The sequence below is a fragment of the Artibeus jamaicensis genome, unplaced genomic scaffold, assembly GCF_021234435.1.
Source record: "Artibeus jamaicensis isolate MK-2021 breed Jamaican fruit bat unplaced genomic scaffold, CSHL_Jam_final scaffold_916, whole genome shotgun sequence".
In the NCBI taxonomy this organism is placed as follows: Eukaryota; Metazoa; Chordata; class Mammalia; order Chiroptera; family Phyllostomidae; genus Artibeus; species Artibeus jamaicensis.
In genome coordinates, this window is record NW_026522059.1 from 25,652,435 (window position 1) to 25,662,542 (window position 10,108).

The window sequence follows — 10,108 nt, forward strand, 5'->3', positions numbered from 1 at the left end:
TCACACGTGCACTTTTGTTCTCCTCCCTCAACCCTTCCTGCAACCTTCTGTGTGGTCCCTGGCATTCCTTGCACATTCCAGAGCCTGTAAGTAATAAATTCTTTTTCTTCATAGTTTCCTAATGGCCTTCACTGAAGGGCATCTTGTAACAAGAACCACAAGGGTCAGTCCCATCATAACACTTATTTAGGAAGGGAAAATATCCCTAGGAAGCTCATCTGGGGCCCAGGTGAGTGCTCCCTGGCATTTCTAGCTGATAGCATGAGTATCCCAGTGATTCACAACACAGTAATATGTTGTGCTGTGACCTTACAGTGGCCATGTCACTAGGCAAAAGGAATTTTTCAGCACGTTTATAATCTTATAGGACTACCAGTGTATACCTGGCTTGTTGTTGACTAAAAGGTTGTGCAGCGTACTGTAGTTAGCTGAATACATACTTATTTTTAAGGACCTTGCACAGTGCCTGATATATAGTATGTGTTTGTGTTTGTTGAGTGAATAAATGAACACTGGGAAAATACAGGAGTGGGCAAAAGTAGGTTTACAATTGTGAGTATGAAAAAGTTATTGTATTATTTATTACCGACAACTACAAACCTACTTTTGCCCACTCCTGTAAACATATATACAAAGAAATACCACCTCTAAAAATATAGGAGACTGAAAAAGGGGACATTAAAAATTTCTAGTTTTCTAGAGCATAATTTAGCAATATCTGCCAAGAGCCTGCGAAATGTTTTGAGTTATGTCCAAGGATATTGGCCACAAGGTTACTTAAAATGGCAAATGTTAAAACAAACTAAATAACTTTTGTCAGTTAATGTTCTTTGTTATAAGCAGCAGAAACTAAGTTGGGTTACTTTAAGCAAAAGATAAAACTAAAATTCAAGGAGTTCATCATCACCAAGCCCTTATTATATGAAATGTTAAAGGGACTTATCTAAGAAAAAGATAAAAAAGATGAACAGTGAAAGGACAGCCAACTCACAGTTATTAAGAACCACACCTAAAACGAAAGCAAACTAAGAGGACAGCGAGATCAGGAGCAGAACCATAGAAATGAAGATCACATGGAGGGTCAGCAACAGGGGAGTGGGAGGAGGAGAAGGGGGAAGAAGGTACAGAAAATAAGTAGCATAGACAGTAGGTAAAAAGTAGTTAAGGGGGAGGGCAAGAAGAGTATGGGAAATATAGAATCTAAAGAACTTGTGATACACGGACATGAATTGAAGTGGGTAATGATGGGGGAGGGGGTGTGCAGGATGGAGGGGAATGTAGGGGGAAATGGGACAACTGCAATGGCATAATCAATTTAAAAAAACCCTAAAACAAAAAACAGGATTTATTGAAAGGTAATGAAGAGCTCAGAGAATCTTCAGGAAAACCCAGGAGTCAGGCTTGGAAGCAGCCAAAAAGAGCAGTCAGAACCAAGCCACAGTCCATCTCATGCAGGCCCCTTGCTGATGCCCCTGGGCACAAACACTGCAGGTGATGCGGTCAGCACTGAAGCTGCTGAATGACAGGGTCTGGAACCTGCTGGAGCCTGAGGAGCTGCCACCCCTGCCCCAGCTTCACTTGACCAGAGGCCTTGAGGTCCCTGCTTCTTCATACTACAGCTTCCAATTCCAAGCTGGGGCCAGTTCATCTCATTGGCAAAATCCTGGACATGTGCCTATACTCTAGCTGCAAGGGAGCCTGAGAAACTACGTATTATTTCCAAATTCCCTGATGGGGTGGAGTTTCTGTCTCATTGGGCAGGAGAGTCTGTCTGTAAACATAAGGAAAACGTTCTGATACAATGTGCACTGAGTGACCCATAAGAATGGTGAGTATCTTCCTGCAGCCGTGTCCAACCCACTGCCTCTGGGCTGCCTGCAGCCCAGGATGGCTATGAATTCGGCCCAACACAAAGTCGCAAATTTACTTAAGACATTAGGAGACTTATTTGTTTTCGTTAGTATTTGTGTATTTAACATTTAACGTGCAGCCCAAGACCACTCTTCTTCCAGTGTGGCCCAGAGATGCCAGAAGTTTGGACACCCTTGCTCTACCTACAGTGTCCACTAAGAGGATTAGTAAGTACATTATGGCACATCCAGATGACGTGATTTTATGGAGGTCTTTTTAAACAATCATGCTTTAAAAGAAGCTATAGTGACCTAAGGAAATTATCGTGTTATATCAAGTGAAAAAATTGAGTTATGAAATAGTATGATCCCAAATATATTTTAAAAAATGCTATGGGCATAAAAATGGAATTGTTGACAGCGGAACATTCACAGAAGGACTCGGGTGCTGGGACCGGTGCTGACTGTCTCTGTTGACGCTTGTCTGGGATTTCCGAATTTCCTAAACGAGCACACATTTTTATCATCAGAAAACAAGTTGTGCAAAGATTTTCAAGAGACTAGAAGTGAGCAAGACAGAAAACATTAAATGAAACACGTTTGTAACGAGCTCATCAGGGTTGAGTGGGCGTTTCATCTGAAGGAAAAAAACTGCAGACCATTTCAATACAGACACACCGACGTCTAAATCTGGGAGAATTTAGGAGACGTGGTCAGAGCTGACTTAGATTTTTCTTCATTTTTCGATAACTATCAACATGTTGGTTTCACTCAGAACAGGATCTGAGGGTAGGAATAGGCCGGTCGGGTTGTGAGAGCTGGGAGGCACCATGCCATACCTTCCCTCACCTGGGAGCACTTAACACAGGGAACCTGCTAGAACTGAAGTCAGGCAGACCTCAGAGATAGTAGCGGGTCCCGGTCCAGACACCACAGTAAAGCAAGTACTGCAAGAAAGTGAATCGTAATGTTTTTGCTGATGGAGGGTCCCGCCTTCAACTTGTAACAACAACAACAAAACCCCAGAGCGTCTGTGAAGCACCATAAAACGAGGTATGCCTGCCGATTCCCCAGGTGGTATGGTGGGGAGGGCGGCAGGGCCCATTTGGGCCTGGGTTTGGCTGTGGAAGTGGTGGCGATGCCCAGTGGGATGCAGGGGGAAATAAACCGAGTGCTCCGATGTGAACCCGCAGACATTTTTCAGCCAGGGAGCCTTTGGTGTGTGAAAGAAAAGGTCGAGCTTTCAGGAGTTTGAACAACGGTGAAAAAATTGTGACAACAAAAGGTGTTTTTAAAAAACAGCTACAAGCAAAAATGGGGCAAAACTCAAAATCAGCCTAAGAATCTACAGCCAAAGGTTTTGGGCATTGAAGAGAAGGAATGAAGAAAGCAGCACTTCCTTGTCGAGCGCTGCCAAAGCACCCACTAGTGGGCTAAGGGTTTTAGACTGCGTTTTTCTCCTTTTAATGGGTTAGTTGCTCTGAAGGGGCCCCCAGCGCAGCTGGGGCCCAGGGCTTGAGGGTTTCATGCACAATTTTCCCTCCAGAGGGGTGCCAAATTCTCACCAATGAAATGATTCATTTTTGTCAAACCACGTAAACTGGGGAGGTCTCCAGAAGGAGTGCGTTAAAATGCCTATTGCTCTGTTTGTTCTGTTGGAGGTGAATATTAAAATGCAGATTCCTAGGTGAACTAAACCCGCTTAACACTCTGGGACGGTTGGAAATCTGCCTTGTAAATGCGCTCCTGGGTGAGTGGCAAATGTCTGTGGCATGTGGCCAGCTGCCTCAGGCCAGACCTGAACCGAACAAAGGCCCAGACCTTGGTCATGGTGCTGGCTCTGACCCTCATCAGCAGGGCTGTGACCTTGAGCAGTGACTAGGACAACTCGTTCTGTCAAATGGAGGAATAGCACCCCTCCATGAAGGGAGACAATACAGATAACAGAAATGAAATCGCGTTGAAAGCTCCCTACTATACATGAGGCAGCGTGACTGCATCAGGTACCTTTGTCGGCTTGCCAAGGACAGAACTCAGTGTCCAGGGCTGATGGGGAGGCCGAGACAGGGGGCTGCTGTGCTGCTTTAACAAACCAGAGCCAGCCCAGAAAGGGAGAACCTTGGCCCTGGGAAGGCTGGGTGGCTCCGTGGGGTTTGACTGGGTTCCTGAGACCTCTCTTTGGGCTGAGCCCAGCACCACCCTCCTGGCACAGGGCAGTGTGTGTGGCTGTCTGCACATCTGAGGTCGGTTCAGGCTCCGCCAAATACCAATCCTGAGAGCCTGGCTTGGTTGGCATGGCAGTTCGCTGGAGAGGCAAGCATCTGACTGCAGGGTGGCCTTGCTGGGCTCTGGGCCAGGGCTGGGGCTGCCCAGATGTGGCTGAGCCACTGTGCGGAACCAAGGGAGGCACGAGGAGCCGATGAGAGCTGCCAGGCCCAAGCAAGGGCTCGTACAGAGAGCTTCAGCCCTCGGAAGCTCCTACCTTTATGCGCTGACCCCTACCCAAACGATGGGGGAGTGGCCTCTGGTATTCATTTATTCATCCACTAAGGAGCTGCTGATCGCTTATCAGTTATAGACCCTGGGCCAGTCTCCAGGAAGACCACAGTGGGCAACCCACCATTTCTGTTCTCCAGTTGTTTGCCACTTACTGGTTCTTACCCTTGAGTTTAGATCTGAAGAGTTTGTTAAAAAATCTAATTCTGAGCCACAGCCATGAGATGCGGATTCAGCAGGGCTGGGAAGGAGACTCAGTAGCTCAGGTAATTATGCTGAGTGGCGGGTGGCGGCAGGGCGCAGGGTGCTTTCCCTCAGGCTTGGAGAAATACTGCTCTGGCCCAAACCCTTTGGAGAACAACCAGGGGAAACGCGGCCTTTGAGAATGTCACCTGAGTTACGGTGACTTCCTTCCGGGGGAGTCAGCTTTGGAGGAGGAGAGGGCGCCCCTGGAGAATGAGGCCGGTTGCTGGGAGCTGAAGGAGTGCTTCCCTGGATCTGGTTGCTGGCTCTCGGCTAGGGGGCTCCTGTGCCCACCAGCCCCCCTCTTCCTCGGGTGTGCTGGTTTTCTGGCAGGCTGGCTCACCGGGGCTGGATTCCCCTGCCTTGTGTGATTGTCTATAGCTGACCTGGCTGATGACTTTTGAGTTATTTTCTGGACCCTTTACCCCTGGATTTTTTTCCATTCTGGTTCTCTGGCAGACCGTGAGTCGAGGTAACTTGGTACTTCGGTCATTCTAGAACCTTAAACAATATCCCCTTTCAGACTCAAAAAGCTATTGTAAGTAACCCTACCTAACCTTGGACTCATTTTAATGGAGAATCTGGATTAGCAACCCTTTTAAATGCGAACAGTGAAATCAGGACTCTGTTTCCTCCTTCCCTAGCTCTGCAAATTTTAAACTTTTATATCTAATTTAGAGTAATTACTTAAAAGGAGAATAAGCAGGTTTAAAATTTTTTAGCTTGGAGGAAAACAGATTAGGGTTTTTTTTTTTTTAGATTTTTATTTATTTATTTTTTAGAGGGGAGGGGAGGGAGAGAGAAAGAAAGGGAGAGAAACGTCAATGTGCGGTTGCAGCTCAGGTGCCCCCTAGTGGGGACCTGGCCCACAACCCAGGCACATGCCCTAGGTAGAGAATCCAACCAGTGACCCCCTGATTTGCAGGCCGGCACTCAACCATTGAGCCACATCAGCCAGGGCAACAGATTAGATTTTTTAATCTTATGTCCAAAATACATTTGGATAAGATTTTTGCTGTGTCTGGGGTAAGGGTCTCCAAGGATCTCAATTCTAATTCTTTTTTAAGAGTTTTTCTAGCACTTAAACACAATGTGTTAGTGCTCTTTTTAAGTGTTTCTAGCACTAAAAACAATGGCAGTCTCGGAGAAGGAAATGAAAATTTTAACAATGATGACAAAATGAAGGTGACACTTGCATATTCCAGAAAGGCGCAGATGGTGCGTCGTGTCCTGGCACAGCAGCCCTGGCGCTGCTGGTGGCCGTGGATGGAAAGGAGGGAAGCAAACCAGGCCTCCGCTCAGGCGCCCCCGCTTCCCACGTGGCCTCAGCCTGGTAACTGTTTCCACCCTTACCGTCGTCGTCGCCGTCATCATCATCACCTCTCAATGACAGAGTCCACCAGTTTACTTTCTACGGTAAAATCTGGCTGCTCTAAGGAACACTGATTTTTTTCATGCTTAAATCAGTTAGTGAACCCAGCAGATAAGGCACCTTCTTGGAGTCCTGGGGCCCGGCCACATTGCCCGAGCGGCTCAGCCTGCCCCTCCTTGAGACAAAGGCTCACCCTTGTGCTGAGACAAGTGGTGAGCGGGGGCAGCTCTCCGAGGTTCTTCCACCCACAGCCCTGTCCCAGGAAGGCCCCAGCTCTGAACCCGACATGGTAGGCGGGGAAGGCACTTACTTAAATAAATTTTAAAATAAAAGAGGTGCCATTTTTTGACTCCTTGCTGGTCAGGAGGGCTTTGGCTGCCCAAAAGTTTTGTGAACTTAGTACACCTTGGCTTCAGCGTGGACTTCCAGAGCTGGCCAGGTCTGGATACTTTTAGCAGAACTCTGACAGTGGTCAGACAGGAAGGGGGTCCGGCAGTGCCCCGCTGGCTGGGTCCAGAGATAATTAATGCTCCTGTCACCTCTCCATCCCCTGCTGCTCTGCCTGGGATGCTCTTAGTGCCCATGCACGGGCTGGCTGGGCAGGGCCTGTGAGGTCCGTTTGGCTCAATCCCTCCCTGTTTTGAATCTTCCCAGTTCCTACAATCTTCCACTATGTGAAAATTAGGAACTTTCTCTAATTATTGGAAATAAGCATTACAGAAGGCATCTGAACCTTATTTTAAAGGAATGTGTTATTAATCAAAACCAACGTGCTGTGTACGGTTCCATACATGGCGAGGGGTAGATTTAGGTAGTGCTTAAAATGCTGGGTTTAAGTTTCAGGGCTGGCACTTACTGTGTGACCTTGGGCAAGTCATTAGACCTCTTTAGCCTCATTCTCTGTATCTGGGAAGAACAGGTAGGCACTTCATTAGGTTAGACATAGTTAGGCTCAAATGAGATGTTACATATAATGTCTGGAGTAATGGGAACAAAATGTGTCCATTATTATAATCTTATTATTGACATTCAAACAGAAGAATATATTTCTTTATGTGTAACTTGGATTCTTGATGTTTTCTAAGGTATTTTCACGCCAGATCTATGTATCCTTTCAATAATCAACATGCAGTAAAAAGCTAGAAAAACCCAACAGTATCAGAATGTCAGAATGTAGAGCACAGAGGAGTACTTGACAACATCACAGCCCTCCACACACCTGGGTGCCCAGCCCACGTGTTGTTTTTGACACCTGGAAGCCCATCGGCATTTCCAGACAGTGTACGCGTTTCTGACCTTCAGGGAAATCTTCGAAGGAGGAAGTATGTCCGAGATGCACTTGATCTTTCACCTTCCAAACAGGCAGTAACTAAAAGCACGTACTTGGCACTGAATTTACTGTCTGGGGAGGCAGCCAGAGGTCAAGAACTTTAAGTTATGAACCTTGCCCTCTAAAGAATGCAGATGTAGTGCTCATAGGGCTCTTACGCCATGCCACTGCTGGGTCAGGGTTGGAGTTTTCTGCGTTCCTCAACCCTTTTTAGAAGGGCATCTTTCAGAGCAAGACAGAAGTTGGCTGGGGAGCTAACCCCACAAGGAATCTAAACCATGATTTTGTGAACTAGACTTCTTTGCCAGGCCTGGAATTGTCTTAACAGAATACAGGGACGTTTGTCAGACTCTAGTGAAAAATGGGCTGCATGAAAAAGCCAAAGTTTAGGACCTGGTGTGAGATGCTCACATAACATAGAACTGTACAGAGAAGACCATTTCCATTTATGGGATCAAATTATGTCAGTAATTGTCTTGTCCTCTGAAACCAGGAACAACAGCACTAGTTAAAGCTGTTGCCTGGTAACATGCCCACAGGCTTCTTTTTCTTCTTTCTCATCATCTGATAAGGTTAATGCATATTTGACAATAGGCTAATCTCTTTATTGCAGTGGAAACCAAAGCATCATCTTAAAAATCTTTCCAAATACACCTCCTAGCATCTTCACAAATGAGTCATGTAGTACCCCACTCCCAACACTCCCTCCTCTCTGCTGTGTGGGCCACTGTGTACTCCAAGCCTTGACGGGCTGGGTGATCTGCCACTCAGTTAGTTCCACAGACAGCACAGGAGGGACCACTGGCCCCAGGTGGCCTGTGAGACTCAGTGTGCAGATGTTGTTTGATGGGAAGCTCTTTTTCATGGGGTCTCTAAAAAACTAAAATGTGAGCCTGGAATGGTTGGTGGCCATTTTACCTCCAAGTGGGAGGAGTCTGTTTAAACAAAATCAACGTAGAGAAGTCAGAGCCAAAAGACAGAGATGGAGAGAAACCAAGTCCTGAAGACAGCACTCGAGGTCCTGGAGATACTGAAAAATTTCCCCTGGACTTTTGCCTATGCGTGCTAATAATTGAACTTTTTTTTTTTCACTTATGTCAATTTGAGTTGTGTTCATTGAGTAAGTGAATGGGTCCATGGAGCCAGGGGTGGGCGGTGGTTGCGACAGGCTCCACACCAACCAAAACTGAGGACGCCTGCTGCAGTCCCAATCCGTTTCAATGCCATGGCCTTGCTGAACACTTTGCTACTGAATCACAGCGAGTCATTCCCACATTGCGGCGGTCATTGTCTGTTGCCCACCCATCTGCCACTCCTTCTGTCCCCTCACTCTCTGTCCCTTGTTAGCAGGGCGGCCAAGTTTGAGCCTGTAGGGACAAGTCATGATCGAGCTCCAGGGTGTCTCAACAGACTGCACAGAGTCAGACCTTCAGGGTCACCGGTCCCGACACATTCAACGGCAGCAGCCACTGTTTACAACTAAAAATACCCTCCCCCCCCATCACTCTCCCGTTTTCAAATTCCCGATACTTCTTTTTGCCAAAAATTCATTTTCACAAATTCTCTTATGGCCAGGGGTGACCACATGACCTGGCTACTAAGAAGGAGAATAAATGCTAATAAAAAGTAAAATTCTTTCTTGTCCCCACTCTCTTTGCTTTTGCTTTGCATACAATGGTGTCAGGATGTGACGTAACTGCCGTATTTAGACCATGGAAAATATTAGGTTTCTAGGGCTCCTGTAACAACCTACCACCAACTTGGCAACTTAAAACAAGAGAAATTCATATTCTCACTATTCTGGGGGCCAGAGGTCTGCACCCGAGGTGTCAGCAGGGTCGGTTCCTTCTGGAGGCTCTGGGGGAGAACCCGTTCATGGCTCCCTCTTACGTTCTGGTGGTCGCCCGCGTTCCTCAGCTCATAAACACATCACTGTAATCATGCCTCTGTCTTCACATCACCTTCTCTGTGTTTCTCCCTACCTTCCCTTCTCTTCTAAGGACACTTATCCTTGGGCTCAATGAGTTTGGGCTCATCCTCATTCAGGATGAACTCATGTAGGAGCCTTTAACTGTATCCACCAGTACGGTCACATGCACAGGTTCTGCGTGGAAATACCAGTTGGGAGGCCACCGTTTACCCACCACAGTGAGGCAATAGGTCTATGATGGAAGGTCAGCATGTGAGAACGCCAGAGAAAAAAGTCAGATCCAGCGCTGTCAATGACGTCATCCAGGGGTTGTTGAGCCACCCACGCTAGAGCAGCATTCCCCACTTCCACGGCTGGGTCAGTTAATCGGGAAGTTTTGGAACGCTGGCAAGCTAGCCATTCCTCCTCAGACACACACACATCGGTCGGGTCCCTGATGTGCAATTTCCCTGTAGTTCATTTGCCACTTTCACCTAACAATTAACTTAGTGGAACCAGCAAATTCAGCCATAAGACAGGGAAATTCAATTTAATTTAAATTACTGCTTTTGGTGTATTAGGAAGAACGTAACAAACAGGAAAAATAAGGGTATTGTATCATTCAGTGCTGATTTATTCTGACTGAAAATGCTTAGTTTTAATTATTCATGGTAGAAGGTTGTAGGAAAGCAGCTAATTTGCTCTAGGAAGCTGCTTTAAGGGAACACGTGGAGCCAAACTACAGTATGTGAGCTCACAGTCCTCCAAACAGAACCCTTCCCTGGGGTCAGCTGTGGAAGTGGGAAGGGCGTGACTGAGTCTTTCTTATAGTCCAGCACCTGGTGGTTTTTGTTTCATTTCTTCCAGAATTATACAAGTAGCATATATATTCTATTTTTTAAATTTAA